At 37.2% G+C, this 27,068-nt stretch overlaps 1 protein-coding gene across 5 annotated transcripts in view; it reads right to left on the reverse strand.

Annotated features, from left to right (window-relative positions):
• The window catches only part of CNTN5 (contactin 5), a 1,325,220-nt gene that overhangs the window by 1,013,363 nt on the left and 284,789 nt on the right, over window positions 1–27,068 (reverse strand). The window contains exon 2 of one of the 5 annotated variants that reach the window (XM_045790824.2): window positions 9,163–9,232. The exons of the other annotated variants lie outside the window; for them this stretch is intronic. The gene's annotated coding sequence lies outside the window, so the exon portion shown is untranslated. The remainder of the gene's footprint in view (window positions 1–9,162; window positions 9,233–27,068) is intronic. 5 annotated transcript variants of the gene reach the window in all.

The raw sequence follows: 27,068 nt of genomic DNA on the forward strand, positions 1-27,068 counted from the left end.
AATTGCTAGACTTGAAAATGGGTTCAGTAAAGTTGCAAGATGTAAATCAATGTACAGAAATCTGCGGCATTTCCATACACCAATAATGCAGGAGCACAAAGAGAAATCAAAGATTCATTCCCATTTACAATCACACCAAAAACCATAAGATACCTAGGAATAAAACTAACCAAAGAGGTAAAAGATCTGTACTCTGCAAACTATAAAAGACTGATGAAAGAAATTAAAGATGACACAAAGAAAAAAAAATAAAAATAAAAAATAAATAAAGATGACACAAAGAAATGGAAAGAAATTACATGCTCATGGATTGGAAGAACAAATATTGTTAAAATGTTTATACTACCCAAAGCAATTTACATATTTTATGCAATGCCTATCAAAACATCACTAGCATTTTTCACAGAGCTGGGTAAATAAAGCCTAAAATTTGTATGGAACCACAAAAGACCCTGAATACCCAAAGCTACCTTGAAAAAAAAAAAAAAGTAAAGCTGGAGGCATCACAATTCTGGACTTCAAGGTATATTACAAAGCTATAGTGATCAAGACAGTATGGTACTGCACAAACATAGCACATAGATCAATAGAACAAAATAGAAAACCCAGAAATAAACCCTTAACTATATGTTCAATTAATCTTTGACAAAGCAGAAAAGAATATCCAATGGAAAAAAGACAGTCTCTTCAACAAGTGGTGTTGGGAAAACTGGACAGCAATATGCAAAAGAATGAAACTGGATCACTTCCTTACACCATACACAAAAATAATGGATGAAAGACATAAATGTGAGACAGGAAACCATGAAAATCCTAGAAGAGAACACAAGCAGTAACCTCTTTGACATTGGCCATAGAAATTTCTTACTAGATATGTCTCCTGAGGCAGGGGAAATAAAAGCAAAAAATAAATGATTGGGACTTCATCAAGATAAAAAGCTTCTGCACGGTGAAGGAAAAAAATAAGCAAAACTAAAAGGCTATTCAATGGAGAAGATATTTGTAAATGACGGATCTGATAGAGGGTTTGTATGCAAAATATTTTAAAACTTATAAAATTTAATACCTAAAAAACAAATAATCCAGTTAAAAAATGAGCAGAAAACATGAACAGATATATCTCCAAAGAAGACATACAGACACATAATAAGATAGATACTCAACATCACTCATCTCAGGGAAATACAAATCAAAACCACAATAAGATACCACCTCATACCTGTCAGAATAGCTAAAATCAAAAACATAAGAAATAACAAGTGTTGGCAAGAATAAAAAGAAAAAGAAACCCTCGTGCACTGTTGGTGGGAATGCAAACTGGTGCAGCCACTCTGGAAAACAATATGAAGGTTCCTTAAAAAGTCAAAAACACTACCCTATGATCCAGCAATTGCACTACAAGGTATTTACCCAAAGGATACAAAAATACTGTTTTTCTAAGGGATACATATACCCTGATGTTTATAGCAGCATTATAAAATGTCCATGGACTGAGGAATGGATAAAGAAGGGGTGGTCTATATATACAACAGTATATTATTCAGCCATAACAAAAGAATGAAATCTTGCCATTTGCCATGACATGGATGGAACTAGGGAGCAGTATGCTAAGAGAAGTAAGTCAATCAGAGAAAGACGAATATAGTATGATTTCACTCATATGTGGAATTTAAGAAACAAAACAGATGAACATATGAAAAAAAAAAAAGAGGGATGCCTGGGTGGCTCAGTCAGTTAAATATCTACCCTCGGCTCAGGTCCCAGGGTCCTGGGATTGAGCCCTGCATCGGGCTCCTTGTGCAGTGGGGAGCCTGCTTCTCCGTCTGCCCGCTGCTCCCCCTGCTTGTGTGTGCTCTCTCTCTGACAAATAAATAAAATCTTTAAAAAGGGGGGGGGGCAAACCAGGGTACAGACTCTTAACTATAGAGAACAAATTGAAGGTTAGTGGGAAGAGGTAGGTGGGGAATGGGTTAAAATAGGTGATGAGTTAAGGAGGGTACTAGTATTAACAGAGTGTTGTATGGAAGTGTTGAATCACTAAATTCTATACCTAAAACTAATATTCCACTGTGTGTTAACCAGCTGTAATTTAAATAAAAACTTTAGAAAAAGTATTTCAGTTGCTTGTAGTCTTCATGACCAAAAATTATGGATCTTTATGGTTCTTATTTATATTAGTTGGAACCACAAGAGATTGACATTGAAATTCACATGGTGGAATATCAGTAATTTCACATCAGTTAACCAGGGATTCTCTCTAATCCTGCCTTGCATTTTGTCAAGTCCAAGTTCTAAATATCCCTGTAGCACACGAAATCACTTTTTTTTGTCACAGTAAATTAATTGTTTTTAAATTTCACACTTCATGCACAACACTATGTGAGGAAACAGATAATATATTCTAAATTCACTTCAAAGCCCTATCATTGTGCTTTTAACAAGTAAAAATGTTGTCTATTTTTGTGAGAAATTATGAACAGAAGGATTACACATTTGTTTCCTTTTCACTTCTTTTATCTCTACCTTTCTCCTTCATTCCTTCCTCTTAATTCCTTTCTTTTTTTCCCTTCTTTCTCCCTTCCTTCTTTTCTTAACATGTGACAATTATACATTTCTACTCTATTCCTTAGAGCACAGAATTAAAAAAAGAAGAAAGTAAACTGATTTTTTCCTCCTCAAGTTTGTAAATTATGGCAGAGTGTTAGTTACCTGAGTAAACAGCAAAACCTTGCTTAAGGATGTAAAGAGTTATGTTTCTTTCAGTTTGGGCTTTCATTAGGAAGAATTATTTGGGAGTCAGAATTCTGTGTCCCCATTCTTGCCACTACCTCTTAGTGAAGACATGGCACATCATTTTTGTTTCCTAGTTCATGGAATTTATGAAAAAATTAAATGAAATAATTTAATAAATATCACTATTATTTCCCCCTTTAATTATGAATTAATATAGCAAAATAAGAAATTATAATGAATGGCAGTGTTATGGTTCTTATTGTTTTTAAATTCCCTCTTCCAATTTGCTTCTCAGAAGCAAAACGTGTCACTCGTATATTCTCAGTAAGCTCATGCCTGTCTTTTAAGACAGTGTGTTGTAGTGAAGAGACTTTATATTTGTCATCAGTCAGATTTCCTTAGGCTTCTGCCACTCTTGGATTTTGAGAAAATCATTTAGCATTTCTGAGCTAATGCCTTAGAATGGAAATAATGATGTCAGATTCTCTGTCTACTCGAAGGATTATAATAAAAGTTTCAAGAAATAATAGACAAGAAAGTTCTTTCTAAACTCCGTTTTACATATGCTCATTGCTGTATCTCAAGTTCTACCTTGTAAAAGGTTATGACCTTTGCCTACCTATCTTTTTTCTCCATTTCTTTTAAAGTAGATCAAACCTCACCCACAATTCCTAGATGACTTAACCCAAAAGGAGGTGAGTTGTCTCATTATTCACAGTCCTGCTTCACTTACCTTTGGTCACCATGAATTTATCTTATGTGAGAATGCTGATTTTTTGTCATTTTAACATGCATGGATTTTGGGTTTGCACAAAGGGAAAATAAAAGCCCTTATAAACAGCCTAAAATTGTTTTAAAAAATCACTTGACATTTTCTTCTCTTCTACATTCCTAAATTCTGCTATTTCAAATTCTCACCAATGCATATAACATGTATCGTTTCTTTTAGTTTATCCTTTAGGACTTTTTGTAGGATGAGTGCCTTTAATAGAATCCACTTTTAATTTTTCATTTCCAATGTGTCAATGATTAGAAAAACAAATACATGAATTTAACATTTAAAAAAAATGGAAGCTAGAACTTAATTGATATTTACTGTTTATTGGCAACATATTAACTCCAAGACAGTATCTAGGACTGACTTGTCTACCTGAAGAACTTCAATTCATATTGGCAACATATTAACTCCAAGACAGTATCTAGGACTGACTTGTCTACCTGAAGAACTTCAATTCATATTAAAATCCCTATTCAGGAATGAGGCATCCTTAAGTGTGTGTGTGCATCCTGAAAATGAGCACATATTATGATAAGCTGATTCTGAAATATATCCTGGGTGAGGGGTGGGATTTGGGGGAGGGGGAATTCTTTCGGGAGATAGTGAACCTGGTCATCCAGTTTCCATTGAAAGAGAAATAGCTTAAGGTAAGAATACATAAAAAAGCAGTGGACAGTGGCAAATGGCTTGATTCATTGTTCAGGGGCCAGAAGGAAAAAGATTAGAAAATTGGTGTTATGGGCTGAATTGTGCCCATCCAAAACTCATGTCAAAGTCCTAATCCCCAGGGGCGCCTGGATGGCTCAGTCATTAAGTGTCTGCCTTCGGCTCAGGGCGTGATCCGGGCATTCTGGGATCGAGCCCCACATCAGGCTCCTCTGCTGGGAGCCTGCTTCTTCCTCTCCCACTCCCCCTGCCTGTGTTCCCTCTCTCGCTGGCTGTCTCTCTGTTAAATAAATAAATAAAATCTTAAAAAAACCCAGTACCTCAGAATGTAACCATATTTGGAGATAAGGTCTTAAGTAATTAATTAAAATGAGATCTTCAGGTAGGCCCTAATCCAACATAAATGGTGTCCTTATAAGAATTTGATGGGGCACCTAGGTGACTCAGTCAGTGGAGCATATGACTCTGTTTCAGCTCAGGTCAGGATCTCAAGGTCTTGAGATTGAGCCCCAAGTTGGGCTCCAAGCTCAGCAGGGAGTCTGCTCAAGATTCTTTCCCTCTCCCTCTGCCCCTTCCCCTGCTCACACACTCTCTAACTCCCTCAAATAAATAAATAAATATTTTTATAAAGAAGAGGAAATTTTAACCAGAAACATTCATAGACAGAGTGATAACCGTGTGAAGGCACAGAGAATAGGTGGTCATCTGCAAGCCAAGAAAGTGCCTTAGAAGAAATCAAACCTAGCAATACCTTGACGTTGACCTTCTAGCCTCCAAAATTGTGAAAATATACTTCTGTTGTTTAAGCCACCCAGTCTGTAGTATTGTGTTAAGGTATGTGTACCATATATGCGTTGGGTACTCTACCATCCACTAGAAAAAGATATTACAAAGCAAATACAAACATTACAAACAAGCACACAAACAAATACACAGAATGTCTTGGCCAACTAACTAAAGCCAGTCCCTATTATCAGCCAGTCCCTATTAGCATGCGAACTAATGAACAGAGTGGCAACCTTGTCAAAGACAGAGGTTAAGCATGGCTCCAACAACATGAGGGCTCACTCAATAAAGCTGATCCAACTACTAGCACTATAGAATGTACAAACTATGCTAAGCTCACCCACTGCCACCAATTTGGCCTTATTCCATGAGGACTTTAATCAGCTGCTTTTGAGCAAGTTAAATATGTTGGTATCCTTGCAACTTGGAAGGGGAAGGGATTCTCTCTCACTAGAATCAACATATATTTTAGGTATGGGTTTCTTTTTCTTGCCCTCAGGTCCTCAGCAGCACCACTCTCAAAGAAGTTTACCAAATGTTCGAGCCATGACACAGACCTTGTATAACATTGCACAGGACCAATGGCTACACTTAACAACAAAGGAGGTACATCAGTGGACAAGTAGACATGGAATTCACTAGTCTGATCACATACCTTACTACTCAGAGACCCAATGCAATTATTCTTAACACTATTTAAATACATGTGTCTCCTCCATCTTAAATATATATATTTAATATATATATCATCTCTCTATTAGTGTTCTCCAGAGAATCAGAACTAATAAGGATATATTTATATTTATATAAATATACTACCAGAAATTGGGCTAATGGGAAATGTAATTACGGAGACTGATAAGTCCCAACATTGGCGTCAGCAACCTAGAGATGCAGAAGAGCTGGGGTATAGTCCCAGTCTAATTCTGAAGGCCTGAGAACCAGGAGAGTCAACTGTTATAGCTACAGTTTGAAGGTTGGCAGGCCTTGGTCTCAAACCCAAGAAGAGCCCATGTTTCAGTTCAAGTCTGAAAAGAGGAAAAAACTGATGTTCGAACTTGAAGGCAAGAGGAATTCCCTCTTATTCACTAGAAAGTTAGCCTTTCTGTTCTATTCAGGCACCCAATTGATTGGATAATGTCCGCTCACATTAGGTAAGGCACTCAATTTACTCAGCCTATGGATTCAGTGTTAATTGCATCCAGAAACACCCTCACAGACACACCTAGAATGACCAAATGTCTGGACACCCTGTGGCCCAGTTAAGTTGATACATAATACTAAGTATCACACTTTCTTAACCTCACATCCTCCTTTAACTTTTGTCTTATTTCCAAATATATTAAACCATTTAAGCTTCAACCTGGTTTCACTGGTGTCAAGACACTTTTTTTTTTTCCAGAGATCCTACAGCACACAGGAGGTTACAGAGTAAGTAAATATCCAGAATAGCACAGTCCAATCCACTTTTCCTATAAATAGGATATTAACTTTTGTCATTTCTAAATGGACTTCATTAGCCTAGTACTGTGTAGAAGACTGCTCAAATATTCAATTAATGTTAAATATTCTTGTCTTTTCAAGGATATTGAAAACCTTAACTTTTAAGTGTTGTTTATATTGTATTGAACTATTTATGATAAAATTTTTAATGATACCAGGTGGATCATCCTAATTCCAGATTAACTACATCCCACTGACACAATTTCTTCCCCACCATGGTGCCACCTGTCTGGTACCAAACTCATTCAGCTGTGGAAAATGACAGCTGGCTCTTCAAGGTGGGAAGTGGTGGGAGCAGGAGTCAGGTGAAAATGACTCATTAGCAATGAAATGGAAAAATTGTGCAGACTTCCCTGTGGACATTCTGGATGATGCATAGCTCTTTTTTCCCAAGGTTTCTTTCACTCAGATTGCTCAATTGAGAGTTAATTGCAAACAAACAAACAAAAACAAAAATAAAAAAGAATATACTTAATTCTCAAACATTTTTAAAATTACTATGATACAATTCTATCATATCTAATCAATGTATTTATATTTTCTCAACACAAGTTGAAGTTTCAGTTTTGACATGAATCACAAAGAAGTGTCAAAAGAAAAATACTCTGATGTTTTAGCTTTCTGAGCATGTTCAGGAATATTATATTAGAAAGAACCCTGGAATTCAGCGTGGACATACTGAATTCTAGTCACTCAACAGCTACACAAAATCACATAGTTCTGTTACCTCCTCAGGACATCAGAATGTTCATGAAGAAAACAGAATTTAATAGGCACAGTGATTGGATTATGCTTAATTATAATTTTTTTCTCTCCCTTTCCTGTTTCCTTTATTTTATTTATTTAAAGTTATTAATAGATTACTCTCAAATATCTCTCATACTTGAGGATTTTTATACTATTTAAAGAATTTTTCATTGGGTATATGGAATATTTGAAGTATAAATAAGACAAAGATCTATATTCAGCTTTTGAAATATGGAGTTTTCAGAGAAGTACAAAGACAGCTTTGTTATCATTAAATTAGAAATAAAGTCTTTTAACAAAAACTTCTCATATACTATATCCACATACACTTCCCATATGCTATTAGTATCAATACATTTATAGGAAATTGTTTTATAGAAAGTTAATTGTTGTATATCTCCTAAATGCTCTTCCAATTATGGAAATTTAATTATGGTTAGCTAAATAATTATTCAGATTTTTCAGACCAAAATGGTAGCAACACTAAAATGATAGGAAAGAAACTTAATTTATGAAAAAGAACTATCAATGCATAGTGGCACCCTGATAGTAAACAGTAGCATATGCCTTTTGGGGCCTTGATTCTCAAGAGTGTGTCCAAATGTTAGTGACACCCTGATGTGCCAAGAATAACCCTGCAAACACCAAGACAGACTGTCACGGGTCCAAAAATAAACTTTTCTTAGACCACATCTCACTTTTTATCATTTGAATTCCTTTTTCACATACATGCACTTGTCTTCTGACCTTTTTCATTTCCTGACAGCCCAAAATTGCCATTAGTAGCAGACACTTAGGAGTCATGGTGTTGCAACTGTCACTATTAGTTAAGAATACCATCCAAGTTCAAGGTAACTAGAATTTTTGTCCTTTAGTCTTTTTTGGATTTCTCAGTTTGGGGTCAAAAGGGTTGTCCATAGCAAATACCTGAGCATAGAATTTTGTTGAAATATTTCATTTCACAAAACCATGAACTCCCAGACCAATCTTGTTACTGCCATTTGTCACACGTTTACCACATGTGTCTTCTATCTTGAAAAACTCTTACCTTTCCTAAGTCCAATGTCATTGAACAAAATTGCTTTTCAGACACCATACCAAAAATCTTCACAAAGGATGTAGCAGGCCAGAGTCAGTTTTTACAGACTCTATTCTCTTACGGTGCTGACAATCTGTGAGAGCAACTAAAGCTGAAAAAGGTCTTTCCTGTCTTTCTACCACTGGCACTGCAGCTGTTAGCACTTCTGGTGTCAAGGTACAAATGTCATGAAGGTACTGTCAGTAAAGTAACAGCCATGAAAAACAGCCTGGCAGTCTGGCTAACTGCCAGAGCCCTTAATCGTCTTGTTATATGCTGCTTGGAGGTGGACTTCTGTTATCACTGTTCCCTCCAGTTGCTCTTAATTGAAACAGAGGGATTTGTTTCACATCATTGAAATGAAACGGTGTTTTGTGACTCTGTTTAAGAGTGTAATTTCAAAATTGAAGACCAACTGAGGTGCCTAGAACATCATGGTTAAGTTTTCTGTAATTCACACACGTGTGTCATGGGAGGAAATGGCTTGAATTAAAATCATTCTATAGTTCCCCACCCCAGAGCCTTCCATGGAGAAGAGTACATTTGAAAACTTCAAATAGATGAAAGATGTATAACTTTAAAATGTCTATTTTGATAACTATATGTATTCTAATTAGAGTAAATTGCCCAGATGTAAGTATAAATGACTGATCAATGAAGGATTTCTTAGACTTTAAGAGATGATTCTATAATTTAGTACAAAAAGATAAAAGAATTTTATTATATTAATTTTGGTACAATGCATAACAACGAAGGGGCCTTTCTTCAGGGAGTCATACTGTTGACTGGGGATTTGAATATCAACAAACTGTAGCATCATCAATTACTTTCAGATTTGCAGTTATCACCATAGATATGGTAATTTACTAACCTATTTGTCAGGGTCTCCAGGATGCCTTTGGCCTTGGAGCAAAGCTTGTGGACGCTATTTCCGGAGACATCTGTCACCAGAGGACATAATCAGAAAACAAGAATGGCCCCTCTAGAAAAAATGGCATATGCTCCCTTTGCCATCCAATTAAAAAGACAAATATCATAGACATTATTTTCCCAAGTCCACATTTCATATTTATATACATATGTCTACAGATTCCTACAAGGTACACATATTCATTTATTTCTATATCATTTACACCATTCTATCAAAACTCTTTTGCTAAGGTTATAGCAGACTAATAATTAAAATAAATAATTATGAGATATTACTGGCTTGCATTAGATGTTCAATCAGTGTCGACACTTTACTGTCTAATTATCAACATTAGTAGCCCATTTCTAGGATTTATCTTCCAAAACTCTAAGTGTTTAATCGACATACCCATATGGACATCTTATAGACCCCTCAACCTTATTATTTTCATACCACCCCATAATTTTTACTTTTTCAATATTACCTGTTTTCCTACAGCTTTGTCATCATGTATTTCCTTGGAAAGCAAAATAAAACAAAACAAAATATAAAATATAATTTTCCTTGACAGATACTTTTACCTCAACTTTTCCATCCGATATTTCACTATATTCTATGATTATAACTCAGAAAATGTGCCAAATCTGGGTCCATCTTCAATACTGAAGTTCAGCCTGGAATTTCTCTCACCGGCCAATAGCAGTGGTCTTCTAACATTTTTTCCTGTTCCTCTTCCTTTTTCAACCTCAATTTGTTCTATCCTTTATTTCCTTACAAACCTACAGCACCACACTTATGAATAGAGGCATTTATAATCTTCCCTTCACCAAATAAAAAGTTCAGAAACCTTAGGCTGAGGCTAATTATAATCTTTTCTTTCCAACTCCATTATCTGATCATCTTTCTATATTAAATGAACTACTCACCATACCAAATGTTTTTGTTAGAGTAGTCAGTCAGTTAAGTTCTAACAGGATGCCTAGAGATCAGCATCAAGGAAGTCATGGCCAGCTAGGGAAGATCAGAGGCCTATCCTAACAGCACTCCACAAAAAGCTGGATCAAACCAGACAGGCCCAAAATGGCAGATGCCATGAAAAGAAACCTCTAACCAAATCAGGAAGAAAAAGCTAGAAACTCTGCTTCCCTCCCAATGTAATGAATATTCCACCCCTAGTTAACAAATAAAAGAAATCCAGCCATACGCTCTCTCTCATTCTCTCATTCTCTCTCTCCTGCTTTTGTATCTCCAGAGTGTACTTTTCACTTTAATAAGCTTTCCTGGTTGTTATTAATCCACTGTGCTACCTATTTGTCCTTGAATTTCTTCTTATGACAAGACCAAGAATGTTTAGTGACTCCCTAAGTTCTGGCTGGGTCAAGGCCCCAAGGCTCAGGGACTCCCCAGTTCATCAGGCAACATCTTTTTGGTGATGAGGCAGAGACAAGGTAACAGCAGTTTGAGCTACTCTCATAGTCTATAAGTACCCAAATCTCACCTCCCTTGTGTTGGAGAGTTGCTTAGTCAGCACTGTTCCTCCTTTGTTCTACTTGCTCTTTCCAATCTACCTGGGAACAAGACAGTCTGGTAGCATTTATGAGAGACAGATTTTCAGGTCCAAAGAATAATGGGACACTTGTTCCTTTCCACCAAAAGGTGTTCTTAGGTGACTAAAGGCCTCAGGGAAATGTCTGAGTTATTCCTCGAGATGCTAACAGTCCTATAGGCAACTCCCTCTCATAGTAATTAATTTCTAGTTTGCCTGGGGACACACACATAAGGATTGATCATCCAGAGCTCCCAGCCCCCCCTAGATGTCTTAAACTTCCAGAGAAACCAAGACATGTTAAACAGTGCTTCCCAGCTGCTCATGGAAGTGATACTCACAAGTGTCAACACCTAGATCCATTACACTGATCCTTACATAATTGTCCCATAGTCCCAGGCTGTCTCAAACTCATCAGAAATCTTTCTGGTCTTTCTCTTATGCGTTAATGTCTCATGCTTATTTTTCTCATCTTTTTTGACTGACTGTGGAATGTTCCAGCCCATTCTCATCTGCTCCTTCTGACAACTGCTGGGAGTGGGACAGTTCAAAACTAACACCAGGCAGATTGAATGTATTGGAATTCACTTTAAAAGGTGATCCTGAAAGTGGTAGAGGCTTGCCCTTATGCTGTTCAGTGTCCAGAAGTTCTATTTAAGGTCTCTTGGGTTATGGGATGCTGTGATTCCACCTCCCCACCCCCCCAGATTCCTCTCATAGCTACTTCCACATTGACCTCTGCTGGTGGTGGGGCAAGGAGACCTGCAGGATGTTCTGCCACCTATCACAGAGATTCTGTAACTCACATTGTTGTGTTTTACAGGTCACCATTCAATTTGTTTAAAGCTATTTTACTTCCTAGCAAGGGATCCTGCTCAATGAGATTTTTCCCTGTGGGTTTGCTTTATTCATCACTTAATTGAATGGACATTCAACCAAAGCAATTCAGGGATACAGAGAATTAATAAAATAGAGGTTAATTTCACCTGAACTGGGGGCAAAAAGAGATCAAAAGATTTCTATGGGCTTGACAAGAAATATTCAGACCATCAAAGGGACCCTCATCCCTGGAGGCCATTATCTGCCATGAACTGTTAAAAGGCCTATCAGGATGAGGGGAATGAGCTATTCAGAGATCTTGGAGTCATAATGATGTCTTCTTCTGGGGAATCCACCCTAAGATTTCAGGGTTACTTATGGAACACCATTTTTATCGTTCCTGTCAAGGTCTTCAGGAAGACTGAGGCTCCTACAACTGCAGGCACCAGGATAAGGTACAAGTCTTTGGACAGAGGGTCATCACAGTGCATGCCAGTCACTGCTATGGTTGTGGGGCAAATGGACAGCAGGCTGAGAATGCCCACAGTCCACTCACCCTCAGAACTCTCTGAGAAAGTTCCAAATTAATGTCCTATCAATAGCATAGAACAGAATCAGCTCTCCCCGGAGTAATGGACTCTGGGCTTCTATTGGGTTCCCATGGACTTAAACTGTCCATTTCAGATTTCCCCAAAAGAGCTCCAAGTAAAATTGACAATGAGGAACAAATTAAGTTACTTTCTACTGAACATAGGTATAGCATATTTGGTATTTAAGCTAATTTAAGCTTGTTGGCTAAATTAAAGTAGACATGTCTTTAGAGTTATCAGGATTAAATATAAAACTTCTTTCTACCAAGGTTTACTAAAGGCCAAATAAGCTCATGTTACCTCTGCAGAGAAAGGGGAACCCTCTTAAACTGTTGGTGGGAATGCAAACTGGTGCAGCCACTCTGGAAAGCAGTACGGGGGTTCCTCCAAAAGTTAAAACAGAACTGCCCTTTGACCCAGCAATTGCACTACTAGGTATTTATCCAAAGGATACACATATAGTGATTTGAAGGTGCACCCCAATGTTTATACCAGCGATGTCCACAATTGCAAAAATATGGGAAGAGCCCAGATGTCCACTGATGGATAAATAGGTAAAGATGTGGGGTAAGGAGAGGCAAAATGGCAGAGGAGTGGGGGACGCTATTTCAATTTTCCCCTGAATTTAGCAGGATATTTACCAAACCATTCTGAACACCAATAAAATCAGCCTGAGATGTAAGAATATATATCTGGATCTCTATGAGCAGATTTATCAAGTGGTTGTAGGAATAAAGGTGGAGTCATGATTCTGTGGGCAAATATCAGAAGATAAACAGAAGGGGGAGGAAGCCCCCATAAGCTGGTGCCCAGAAGGCGATATAACACTGAAGCACAAAAGTTAGGGGACCAGGCAGATTCACAGACTGGTAGTGACAGGGAAAGGACTTTAGTGCAGCCCCCAGACAGGATTCAGGAACTGTGGGTGTGTGCATGCGAACCAGAGGCAGCTAGTGGTTTTAGAAGCACAAAGGGCAGAGACACTCCCCGGCCCTGGGATGGGCCTCTAGGAGAGTTGCTATGGGCAGACCATCGGGGAGGCTGCAGTTTTTAGCAGTGCAGACAGAAACAGAGACTCTGTGTCCTGGAGAGCTCCCTGAAGAGCAGACTGATTTTTCTGCTTTGGGTCAGAGGTTTGGGTGTGCTCATTTCCGTTCTGACTCCTGGAAAAGATGGAAGATATGTAGAATGCTTCCAGAGAACAAGAGCTCAAAAACTGGGGCAGGGCAACTCTGCCCAAGCAGGGTTGCATGAGTAACAATGCATCAGGCCCCTCCCCCAGAAGACAGACTGGAAGAACAAGAGGACAACAACCCTAGGGTCCCTATAAAATAGGTGCATCTTGCTTGGGTCTGGATGCTGTACATTCCCTCAAACACCCCTCAACAGAATGACTAAAAGGAGGAACCCCCAACAAAGCAAAGAATCAGAGATAATGGCCTCTGCCACGGACTTAATGGATGTGGATATAAGCAAGATGTCAGAGATAAACTTCAGAGTAGCAATTATGAAGTCTATATCTAGGCTTGAGAAAAATATTAGTGATAGTATAGAATCTCTAAGGGCCGAAATGAGATCTAATCAGACCGAACTTAAAAATGCTGTGAATGAGATGCAGCCTAAACTGGATACCCTGACAGCCAGGATAAATCAGGCAGAAGAACAAATTAGTGAGCTAAAAAGATGATAGAAAAGAAGTAAACTGAGGGGGCCTGGGAAAAACAGATTAAAGCTCAAGGGATCAGACAGAGAAATTAACGATGCCATGGAATATTCCAATGTCAGAATTATTGGGATCCCTGAGGGGGTAGAGAGAGAGAGAGAAGACTAGAAGATGTATTTGAGCAAATTGTAGCTGAGAACTTCCCTAATCTAGAGAAGGAAATAAGCATTCATGTCCAAAAGGCAAAGAGGACCCTGCCCAAGATCAATGAGAACAGATCAATGCCTCTACATATAATAGTAAAACTCCCAAATCTTAAAACCAAGGACGCAATCCTGAAAGCAGCTAGGGGGAAGATAATTCTTACATATGAAGGAAGGAACATCAGAATAACATCAGACCTGTCCACAGAGACCTCTCAAGTCAGAAAGGGCTTGCAAGATATTTAGGGTACTAAATGAAAAGAACATGCAGCCAAGGATACTTTATCTAGCAAAGCTGTCATTTAGAATGAATGGAGAGACAAGGAGCTTCCAAGACTGGCAGAAACTGAAAGAATATGTGACTATCAAGCCAGCCCTGCAAGAAATAATAAGGGGAGGAGGGTGTTCTGTAAAAGAAGACCCCAAGAATAATATAGGCCAGAAATTTACAGAGACAATTTCTAGAAACATGGACTTCACAAGTGACATGCTGGCACTAAAATCATGACTTTCAATAGTCACTCTCAACATGAACACCCTAATGCTCCTATGAAAAGCCACAGTGTTGCAGATTGGATAAAAAGACATGATCCATCCATATGCTGTCTGCAAGAGACTCATTTTGAACCTAAAGATACATCCAGACTGAAAGTAAGGGGGTGGAGAACCATTTTTCTTGCCAACGGACCTCAAAAGAAAGATGTGGTAACAATTCTCATATCAGAAAAATTCGATTTTAAGCTAAAGACTATAGTTAGAGATACAGAAGGATGCTATATCATCTGTAAAGGGTCTATCCAACAAGAATATCCAACAAGATTGTAAGTATCTGTGCCCCCAACATGGGAGCAGCCAACTACATAAGCCAACTGTTAACCAAAATAAAGAATCATATTGATAATAATACTTTAACGGTATTGATAATAATACTTTAATAGTAGGAAACCTCCACACTTCATGCTCAGCAGTAGACAGATCATCTAAGCAGAAGATCAACAAAGAAACAAGAGCTTTGAATGACACACTGGACCAGATGGACCTCATAGATATATACAGAACATTCCACCCTAAAACAACTGAATACTCATTCTTCTCAAATGCACATGGAATTTTCTCCAGAATAGACCACATTCTGGGTCACTAATCAGGTCTCAACCGATGCCAAAAGATTGAGTATTCCTTGCATATTTTCAGACCACAGTGCTTTGAAACTGGAACTCAATCACAAGAACAAATTTGGAAGGAATTCAAACACTTGGAACCTAAAGAGCCTCCTGCTAAAGAATGATTGGATCAACTAGGAAATTAAAGAAGAATTTAAACAATTCATGGAAACCAATGAGAACAAAAACACATTAGTCCAAAACCTATGGGACACTGCAAAGGTGGTCCTAAGGGGGAAATACATAGCCATCCCAGCCTCACTCAAAAAAGTAGAAAAATCCTGAATGCATAAGCTAACCTTATACCTCAAGGAACTGGAGAAAGAACAGCAAATAAAACCTAAACCAAGCAGAAGAAGATAAATAATAAAGATTAGAGCAGAGATCAATGAAATAGAAACCAGAAAAACAGTAGATCATATCAACAAAACTAGAAGCTAGTTCTTTGAAAGAATTAATAAGATTGATAAGCTTCTGGCTAGACTTATCCAAAAGATAAGAGAAAGGATGAAAATTAGTAAAATTATGAATGAAAAGGGAGAGATCCTGGAACTTATAAACAACCAAGCCTGAAACCAGAAGAAATTGACAATCTGGAGAGACCAATAACCAGTAATGACATGGAAGCAGTAATCAGAAACCTGCCCAAAAACAAGAGTCCAGGGCCAGATGGATTCCCAGGGGAATACTACCAAACATTCAAAGAAGAAATAATATCTATTCGTCTGAAGCTGTTTAAAAAATAGAAGCAGAAGGAAACTTTCCAAACTCATTCTATGAGGCCTGCATTACCCTTTTTTTTTTAAAGATTTTATTTATTTATTTGACAGAGAGAGACAGCAAGAGAGGGAACATAAGCAAGTAGAGTGGGAGAGGGAGAAACAGGCTTCCCGCCAAGCAGGGAGCCCAATGAGGGGCTTGATCCCAGAACCCTAGGATCATGACTTGGGCCAAAGGCAGACACTTAATGGCTGAGCCACCCAGATGCCCCAGGCCTGCATTACCTTGATCCCAAAACCAGGCAAAGACCCATCAAGAAAAATTACAGACAAATATCCCTGATGAATATGGATGTCAAAATACTCAACAGGATCCTAGCCAGTAGGATCCAACAGTACATTAAAAGGATTACCCATCAGGAACAGGTGGGATTTATTCCTGGGATGCAAGGGTGGTTCAACATTTGCAAATCAATCATTGTGATAGAACGCATTAATAAAAGAAAAGACAAAAATCAAATGATCCTTTCAATTGATTCAGAAAAAGCATTTGACAAAATACAACATCCTCTCCTGATTAAAACTCTTCAGAGGGTAGGGGTAAGGGAACATTCCTCAGTTTCATAAAATCCATCTATGAAAAGCCCACAGTGAATATCATTCTCAAGCTGAGAGCTTTTCCCTTAAGATCAGGAACATGACAAAGATGCCCACTCTCCACTATTGTTCATCATAGTACTAGAAGTTCTAGCATCAGCAGACAACAAAAAGAAATAAAAGGTATTCAAATTGGCAAAAAAAAAAAAGTCAAACTCTCTCACTTCACATATGACATGATACTTTATGTGGAAAGCCCAAAAGACCCCACCCCCAAATTACTAGAACTCATACAGCCGTTCATAATGTGGCAGGATACAAAAGCAATGCACAGAAATCAGTTGCTTTTCTATACGCTAACGATATAACTGTAGAAAGTGAAATTAGGGAATCAATTCCATTTAAAATAGCACCAAATAACCACAAGATACCTAGGAATAAACCTAACCAAAGAGGTAAAGGATCTATACTCTAGAAACTACAGAACACTTCAAAAGAAAGTGAAGAAGACACAAAAAGATGGAAAAACATTCCATGCTCATGGATTAGAAGAATAAACATTGTTAAAATGTCTATGCTGCCCAGAGCAATCTACATTTTCAACGCCATCCCTATTAAAATATCATTGGCATTTTTCAAAGAGCTGAAACAAACAATCTTAAAATTTGTATGAAACCAGAAAAGACCCAGAATCGCCAAGGAAATGTTGGGGAAAAAAACAAAAAGCTGGGGACATCATGTTGCCTGATTTCGAGCTATATTACAAAACTGTAATTACCAAGACATCATGGCACTAGCAAAAAAACAGACACATAGCTCAACTGAACAGAGTAGAGATCCCAGATATGGACTCTCAACAATATGGTCAACTAATTTTCGACAAATCAGGAAAAAATATCCAATGGAAAAAAGATAGTGTTTTCAATAAATGGAACTGGGAACATTGGACAGTTATATACAGCAGAATGGAACTTGACCATTTTCTTACACCATACACAAAGATAAACTCTCAATGGATGAAAGACCTCAATGTGAGATAGGAATCCATCAAAACCCTAGAGGAGAACACAGGCAGTAACCCCTTCAATATCAGCCACAGAAACTTCTTTCATGACACATCTCCAAAGGCAAGGGAAACAAAAGCAAAAATGAATTTTTGGGACTTCATCAAGATAAAAATTTTCTGGGGCGCCTGGGTGGCACAGCGGTTAAGCGTCTGCCTTCGGCTCAGGGCGTGATCCCAGCGTGATGGGATTGAGCCCCACATCAGGCTCCTCTGCTATGAGCCTGCTTCTTCCTCTCCCACTCCCCCTGCTTGTGTTCCCTCTCTCGCTGGCTGTCTCTATCTCTGTCAAATAAATAAATAAAATCTTTAAAAAAAAAAAGATAAAAATTTTCTGCACAGCAAAGTAAACAGTCAAGAAAACTAAGAGGAAACCCACAGAATGGGAGAAGATATTTGCAAATGACGGTATAGAAAGAGGGCTGGTATCCAAGATCTATAAAGAACTTCTCAAACTCAACACCCAAAAAACAAATAATCAAGTAAAAAAAAAAAAAGAGCAGAAGACATGAACAGATACCTCTCCAAAGAAGACATACAAATGGCTAACAGACACATGAAAAGATGTTCAACATCATTAGCCATCAGGGAAATTCAAATCAAAACCACATTGAAATACCACCTTAATACCAGTTAGAATGGCAAAAATTAAAAAGGCAGAAAACAACGAACGTTGGAAAGGATTTGGAGAAAGGTGAACCCTCTTACACTGTTGGTGGGAATGCAAGTTGGTACAGTCACTTTGGAAAACAGTATGGAGGTTCCTCAAAAAGTTAAAAATAGAGCTACCCTATGGCCCAGCAATTGCACTACTGGGCATTTACCCCAATGATACAGATATAGTGAAAAGAAGGGGCACATGCACCCCAGTGTTCATAGCAGCAATGTCTACAATAGCCAAACTGTGGAAGGAGCTAAGATACCTTTCAACAGATGAATGGATAAACAAGGTGTGGTTCATATATACAATAGAATATTACTCAGCCATCAGAAAAGATGAATACCCACCATTTGCATCAACATGGATGGAACTAGAGGGGACTGTGCTAAGTGAAGTAAGTCAAGAAGAAAAAGACAATTATCATATGGTTTCACTTATATGTGGAACATAAGGAATAGCAAGGAGGACATTAGGGGAAGGAAGGGGAAACTGAAGAGGAGGAAATCAGAAGGGGAGATGAACCATGAGAGACTATGGACTCTGGGAAACAATCTTAGGGTTTCAGTGGGGAGGTGAGTGAGTTGATGGGGTAGCCCAGTGATGGGTATTAAGGAGGGCACATGTAGTAATGAGCGCTGGGTGTAATATGAAATAATGAATCATGGAACACTACATCAAAATCTAAGGATGTACTGTATGGTGACTAACATAACAATAACAATAATAATAATAATAATAATAATAATAATAATAATAAAGATGTGGTATATATGTACAATGAAATATCACTTTGCCATCAAAAAGAATGAAATCTTGCCATTTGCAACAACATGGATGGAACTAGAGTATATTATACTCAGTGAAATAAGTCAGTCAGAGAAAGACAAATACCATACAATTTCACTCATATGTGGAATTCGAGAAACAGAACAGATGAAAATAGAAGAAGGGAAAGAAAAATAAGATAAAAACAAAGAGAGAGGCAAACCATATGAGACTCTTAACTCTAGGGAAAAATTGGTAGAGGTAGGTGGGGGAATGGGATAATTAGGTGATGGGCATTAAGGAGGAGACTTGATGTAATGAGCACCAGGTGTTATATGCAACTGATGAATCACTAAACTCTACCCTGAACCTAATAATACACTATATGTCAACTAACTTCAATTTAAAATATTTTTTAAAAATGGTTAATTTTGTCTGTCTTATAAAGTTTTCATGGGTAATTGATAAGAACAAGCAGATTCAATAAAAAACATTTTAGAGCTTTCAAAATCTTTGGTAATCTGAAACTTTAAAGTTTTGCTAAATTAAATGACAAATTGGATTGAATTTATTGGATTACCTAAGTCTTTTCCAAATAAATTATAAGATTAAAGCATTGATTACTAAATGAATATAAGTCTGTCTGCTTTGGGCCCATTATTGCAGAGAAACAGGATATTGGGTCTATTGATAAACATGCTTTATACTTTATTTAAAAATTTTACTATGGAAAACATGGTTTTAGAAATTACGAAATATATTCCTAAACTTTAGTTCTAAAAAATCCTGGTGTGACAAACAGTTCACAATTGGTTACTACTTAAATTTCACTGGAGACTAAGGTTACTAAGAGTTAAAATTCTGCTAAATATAATTAAGACTGATAGAAATAATGGAAGCAACTCTCTATGTGAGAAATATTAGATGTATTTTTTATTAAAAATAAGTATGAGGAACAGAAATATATTGAGAAAAAAAAAACACATAATTTTACCCTAAAATGAGACTGGTTATTTAGAGAGTAAAGGCTTCAGGCAATATCTTAATAAAATAGAAAGTTGTAGAAGGTCAGTGAGGAGAAAATTTTGGAAAATAATTTTGTGTATCATCAGAACTGACTAAGATTGAAATGAATGGATTTTAAAATTACACTGGTATAAGACAGATTCAGCTTTTATCTGTACTAAAAAGACAAAGTTTTCAGGGAGCCTGGGTGCCTTAGTAAGTAACCCTCTGACTTTTGCTCAGGTCATGATCCCAGCTCCATTTTGGGCTCCCTTCTCAGCAGGGAGCCTGCTTCTCCCTCTCTTCCCGAATTGTGCTCTCTATCACTATCTCTGTCTCTCTCTCTCTCAAATAAATAAATAAGATCTTTAAAAAAAAGATAAAGTTTTCTTAGATTGTTCACCTGCTCTTTGTAAGAAATTATAACAAAAATTTTTTTTCTTCTTTATCTACCCAGAAAACAAAAGTTTCTATGTTTTGTCTTTATCAAGTCTTTAATTACTTAAGACAACTGAAACTTCTCAATATTAAAGGAGCTAAGTTTTGCTAACAATGATAAAACCTTCTGTAGGATCCTTTATTGCCACCTTGGTCAAATATAAATATTAAATTTTTTAATAATCTGTAACCCTATTTAGGAATGTGTTTTAAAACTTTTTGACTAATAAGACTTGTTCACTTGGTATGTTAAGTTACTTGGGAAGCATTGTTAAACAAATGCAAACCTTCTTAGGCTGTATTGTAAGGGTAAATGCTATAACTGTTCTAAAATTATATGAAATTCCTAAAGTTTTAATATGTTCTAGTATAAGGTCATCACTAGACATTCTAATTATCAAAATGTTATGTTAGAAATAAATAGATCTTCTTGTCAATGAACTCTCATCAGATTTTCAACCACATCCATCTCTGAGTTTTTTTGTCATGTATAGTTATTGTCCTTATCCTTTTGCAAAATGTGTTTCATCTTCAAGGATATGCATGAAAACGTCTTTCTAATACAGGTTTCTGATATCTCTAAGATCATACAACTAAACTGGGTAAGAATTTCTGGAACTAATAGGAAAGCTGCATTCCCACAGAACTAGAATAAATAACATGGGATTAATGAACTGAGGAAGATGATTATAATTTTTTATGACTCTTGTTTGAAACATTGTTGGTGTTCTAATATTTGCTCTTATAGATTGTGGAAGTTTTCTCACAAGATATCTATGACTTATAGAAACATGACAAAATATTTCTTTGTATGCAAATTGAAACATTTAGCTTTGCTCCTGACCTGAACCCTCTGAAATTCAGAAACCCCCAGTGAATATTCTTTCTTTTATGGCAATATAATTATTTACATAAGTTCTGTGAAAATCCGTTATCCTTGTAACAACACGCCATTAGAAATTGGTTATATTACCAAAGCTTTGACTGGAATGTCATGTTTGAGACATGCTTAGACTTACATTATGATCAGACAGCTTTTAGGAGCTAATGTTGACTTTATGGAGCCCCTTGGAAATGTTGGCCTGATACCTTGCTTACAGAGTTCCCAGTAGTTTACCGGGTGAGTAAAGCATGTCACTTCCTGGCAGGTGCAGGAACCTCAGAATATTTTGAGGACCTTGAGATGAGGAATTCACCCAAATCTATAGGTATCACAGACAAGTCTGACAACAAGTATTTGGTTTGGCTCCAGCCTCGATAAGCTATTAAAAGTTCAATGTAAAAATTCCTTATGAAAAGTTCTATCAAAGCAGATTTTTAAAAACTTATATGACATTGTATATATGGACCACATCTTCTTAATCCAGTCATCTGTTGAAGGGCATCTCGGTTCCTTCCACAATTTAGCTATTGTGGACAATGCTGCTATGAACATTGGGGTGCATATGGCCCTTCTCTTCACTACGTCTGTATCTTTGGGGTAAATACCCAGTAGTGCAATGGCTGGATCATATATACAATGGAATATTACTCAGCTATCAGAAAGAACGATTACACAACATTTGCAGCAACATGGACGGGACTGGAGGAGATTATGCTAAGTGAAATAAGTCAAGCAGAGAAAGACAATTATCGTATGGTTTCACTCATTTATGGAACATAAGAAATAGGAAGATCGGTAGGAGAAGGAAGGGAAGAATGAAGGGGGGTAAACAGAAGAAGGAATGAACCATGAGAGACTGTGGACTCTGGGAAACAAACTGAGGGTTTCAGAGGTGAGGGGGTGGGGGATTGGGATAGGCCAGTGATGGGCATATTGCATGGTGCACTGGGTGTTATATGCAGATAATGAATCATGGAACATTGCATCAAAAACTGGGGATGTACTGTATGGTGACTAACAAAATAAAAATTATAAAAAAAAAACCAACTTATATGACAAATAACAATTCTTAATGAGCTTATGTAAATAATTAGGCCAAGTAAGTTAGTCTTAATTTGGCTATCTTTAATAGAAATGAGGGTGATTTCAAAGAGAGAAAATGTTTCAAAAACATATCTTTGTAGATATTAGATTTTTTTTTAGATTTTTAAAATTTATTTATTTGACAGAGAGAGACAGCCAGCGAGAGAGGGAACACAAGCAGGGGGAGTCGGAGAGGAAGAAGCAGGCTCCCAGCGGAGGAGCCCGATGTAGGGCTCGATCCCAGAGCACCAGGATCACGCCCTGAGCCGAAGGCAGATGCTTAATGCCTGCGCCACCCAGGCGCCCCTAGATTTTAATATTATTTATTATAAATAATACTAGATCCTAAATTCCTCTGGTTTCCTCAAATATCTGTCTATAACTCTCCAAACCAAGGGATCTGATCTTCTTCCATTCTTTTGATTTAAAGTCATTCAAAAACTGAACTGCCTTTTTTCCTGAAGCCCTGCGGACTGAAACTGGACAAGTTGAGGTCAACTTCAGAGAAATTGCTACAAAACTTATGTATAGACAATCTTTGTATAGACAAAACTTATGTATAGACAAACTTATGTATAGACAAAGATTGCTTTATGAGCTACTCAAAAGTATCAGCAGACATTTGAATTACAAATCAGAAAAACCCATCTGATTGCTACTGCCTGCTCCCATGCCATCGGAGGATACTTTGAGCCTATCGTTTAGAAATCTTCTCACTGACAGCACTTGGGACTCAGACAGTGGGTTTATAATATGTTCCTTTAACCTATGTTTTTCTTTTGCTTCCATAGAAGTCCTTTTATTAATTACTTGATTGCTTGCTAAATAAAACAGAGTCTATATGACAGCTAATACCACCTTTACACCTGTATTAACTCATCCTGTGAAGTAAGAATACATATAAATAAAATCAGGCAGCAAGTCACTTGACTACAAGAAGCCCTTGACAACATTCTTACAAAATGTGAGCACTCTGCACAGTGACTAACATATCAAGCTGCATATGGATCAGTTCATCTGGAGAGGTTAAAGAAAGCTTCCAGGTCATTGGAACAATAACTAACTGGACCACATTTCCCCATAAACCCACCCTATCTCCTCCTGATGGGAGTCCTTGTTCTCCTGGTTTCCAGAACTTTCATGGTTATATCTTCTTTTTGGACCCTTAATAACCATTCTCCTTATTCTGTTTGGATCTTGTATCCTAAAGTTACCAAAAAAAAGTATTTCCTCTCCCTTCAGACAGATAAATATCCAGATAGCAGTCCATAACAACTCTGAAACAAAAGAATATCAATGCCCACTAGACTAAGCCGTGGGTTCCTTCTATTCCCCACTGTCTGTCCAGCTTCCCTAAAACTTAGAGAGCAAGGACTTCTGGAGCCCTCAGGCAGGATCAATATCCTACACCAGCATGAAGTAGTTACAGAAGATGTGCCATCGCCCATTTACCCTTAAAAGATTTTAAGGGCCCAGAGTCCTTGAGTGGAGAATTTTAAAGTAGGCAGTTAGTTAGGTTGTAGCAGGTTGCCTGAAGGTCAGCATTGAGGAAGTTATGGGCAGCTATTGGGAAGGTCAGAAGCCTATCCTGGCAGCACTCCACAGGACACTGGATCAAGCCAGACAGCCCAAGGTGGAGGATGCCATGACAAGAAACCCCAGACAAATCAGGAAGAAAAAGCGAGAAGCCCTGCTATCAGCCCCAAGTAATAAATGTTCCATCCTCTAGTTAACAACTGTCAGTAAGAGATAGAAACACAATTCCCAGGACACACAGCTCTCTCTCTGTCTTTCTCGTTCTCGACTGTACTTTTTGCTTTGAGAAACTTCCCTGCTTGTGTTACTCATCCACTGTGCTACATGTCTGACCTTGAATTTCTTCTTGTGACAAAACCAAGAACCTTCAGCTATTCCTTCAGGTTTGTCTGGGTTGGGCCTCGGGGCCTAGGGACTCCCCAGTTCACCTGACAATGCTTTCATTCTTCCATGTTATAAGGTGTACTCTTCACTCTGCCTGGAATAAACACCAACATCATCTCTATCCTTTCTTACCTCGCTACTCAAAGTGTGGTCTGCAGAACAGCAACACCAGCATTGCTTGGGAGACTTAAAAATGCAGAATTTCAGGCCCATCCATGCTACAGAATCAGAATCCCCAATTTTACAAAACCTCACTTTTTATTATACATGATAAATATCATCACATCCATGAAGCCACTTTTTTTTTTATCTTTTCAATCCGACTATGATGCACATACTAAAGCATTATGGATGTAATTAAACTTGGACACCTCCTCCCTTATCTTCCTCCTCTCATCTCTATTTTTTTTCATTTCCCTCCCTCTTTTCTCCCTTTTCTACTCTCCTTTATTTCCTACTGTAAATTAAAAGCAGCAGTATTCCCTTAGTTGTCTGCCAATCCATGACTCAGTTTACGTTCACCCTGAATTTTCTTGCTATTTGAGGATGAAAGTAAAGCTAACCATAACAAACATACTGAACCAGTGAACATGGTTATTTGCAATAAAATTGTGTGTGTGCGTGTGTGTATGTATATACTATATACCATGCTTAGTATGACATATCCATATTCATGAAATGAGTGAAACAGCAATTCAAAATTCTTCATGTGGACAAAATAATAGGAAATACTCTTGCTATCAGATTTTTTAGAGCAACTGGATTGCTGGGGTAGGGCACCTTGGTGGCTCAGTTGGTGGAGCATGTGACTCTTGATCATAAGGTTATGAGTTTGAGCCCCATGTTGGGTGTAGATACTACTTAAAAATATTTTTTAAAAAAAGAAGAACTAGATTGTTAAAATAGTTCAGTTGCTTAAAATATTTTATAAAACATACATGTGCACACACTCCATTTGGCCTAGCAATAGTTTCATTACTTAAATAAATGAATGATTGTTCAAAAAAATTATGTGACATGAATTTTCATATATGTTATGCCACTGATAAGCTATACATGCTTTCAGAATTGGCATTATTCAATTACTACATATTTTTCACTACCTGGAACTTGTAATTTTCTTTCATATGGTCAAAAGACTTTAACATATTACCTATTTCTGACCCTTTTGGGATAAAATGGGTTATAACACCTACATTCTAACTCATGTACCCAGATACCAAGAGCAAGACAATCCACCATTCTTCTTTACTTTGAGCCCAGAATATGCTTATCCTACAATATCTTCTTATGGAAAAATTCCTTATTAAGTCAATAAAGTCTGGGTCATGACTAAGGCCAAAGTAATATAAAATAATGACACATTTTTGGGGCGCCTGGGTGGCACAGCGGTTAAGTATCTGCCTTCTGCTCAGGGCATGATCCCGGCATTATGGGATCGAGCCCCACATCAGACTCCTCTGCTATGAGCCTGCTTCTTCCTCTCCCACTCCCCCTGCTTGTGTTCCCTCTCTCGCTGGCTATCTCTATCTCTGTCAAATAAATAAATAAAATCTTAAAAAAATAATAATGACACATTTTTGCAAACCTAGTAACTATTAATCCAGATGTAAATTATTAAATTAAAACTTTCCTTTTCAGTTGTCTTGATTATTAAAGACAAGTTAAATGACCTTTATAACCAATAAATACAAAATTAGTGAATATTAATTTTATGTGAATTAATCTAAGAGACAGATAATGTCTCTAAAGAGACAAATTTTTCTTTGAAAATGTATACTTTGAGATTAAGTATGATGCTTTATATTATATACAGTGTCTGTATTCTGCGGTAAATTACATTTACTTAAGCAGGAAGGATCCTCTAAAATCCTAAATAAATCATTTTGTCCTCTCATTCAATAGGTGAGAATTTTCCTGCTGTTTCAGTGTTTACACCTTACCCCATTTTTGGCTGTCTATCGAAGGCTTGACTCTAGAATAAATTAATGGAGGGACATGTTGATCTTCGAAATTAAAGATTCAAATAAAAATGGATTAATAAGGTCACTTTTATAACCAAACAAGTGAAAATCTGTGTCAAACCACAAATAATTCAAACTAAAAGTGGGTCACAATGATATACATATTTCAAATTAATGTGTTTTTACTCCTCAATCATGACCTACATTTATGAAATTATTTTGCTAGTGTGATCCTATATGTTGATTGTTAAATCTTATTTGGTTTATATTTGCTTTCTATTCATTGAGCTTAGTATTCTAGAGAAAATAGTAGAAAAACGACAATAACAAAAATCTTTAAATCTTGAATAATGTGACAATACCCGAGAAAAAGGCTAATCTGTCTACAGAAAATTAGGTGTAGTATAACTCCTAACAGTTCTGGATGCTCCACTTCTTTTATCTACTCTTTCTGCTTTCTAAAGCCACTCTTGTTTCTCCAAACTATGTATACAATGAGTACATTCAGTAAAATCTCATCTCCTTGTCTTTCAATAGAAGACCTTCAATCCCATCTCCATTTCTTTAATTGCTACTTGCCATTTAATTGTTGAAGGACTTAGAACGAATACCTTCATTTCTCTGAATGAACTCTTTTTTCCTATTTATCATATATTATTTTTGAGAATATAATAATGATGGTTGATATTTACTAAATGCTTCAGAGTATTCTTAGCACTTCACATACACTATTTGAACTATGTTTCACAACAATCCTATGCAGGAAGGTTAAATAATATTTGCCA

Source organism: Ursus americanus, chromosome 16 (assembly GCF_024610735.1).
Source record: "Ursus americanus isolate L20-20 chromosome 16, mUrsAme1.1.p, whole genome shotgun sequence".
NCBI lineage: Eukaryota > Metazoa > Chordata > Mammalia > Carnivora > Ursidae > Ursus > Ursus americanus.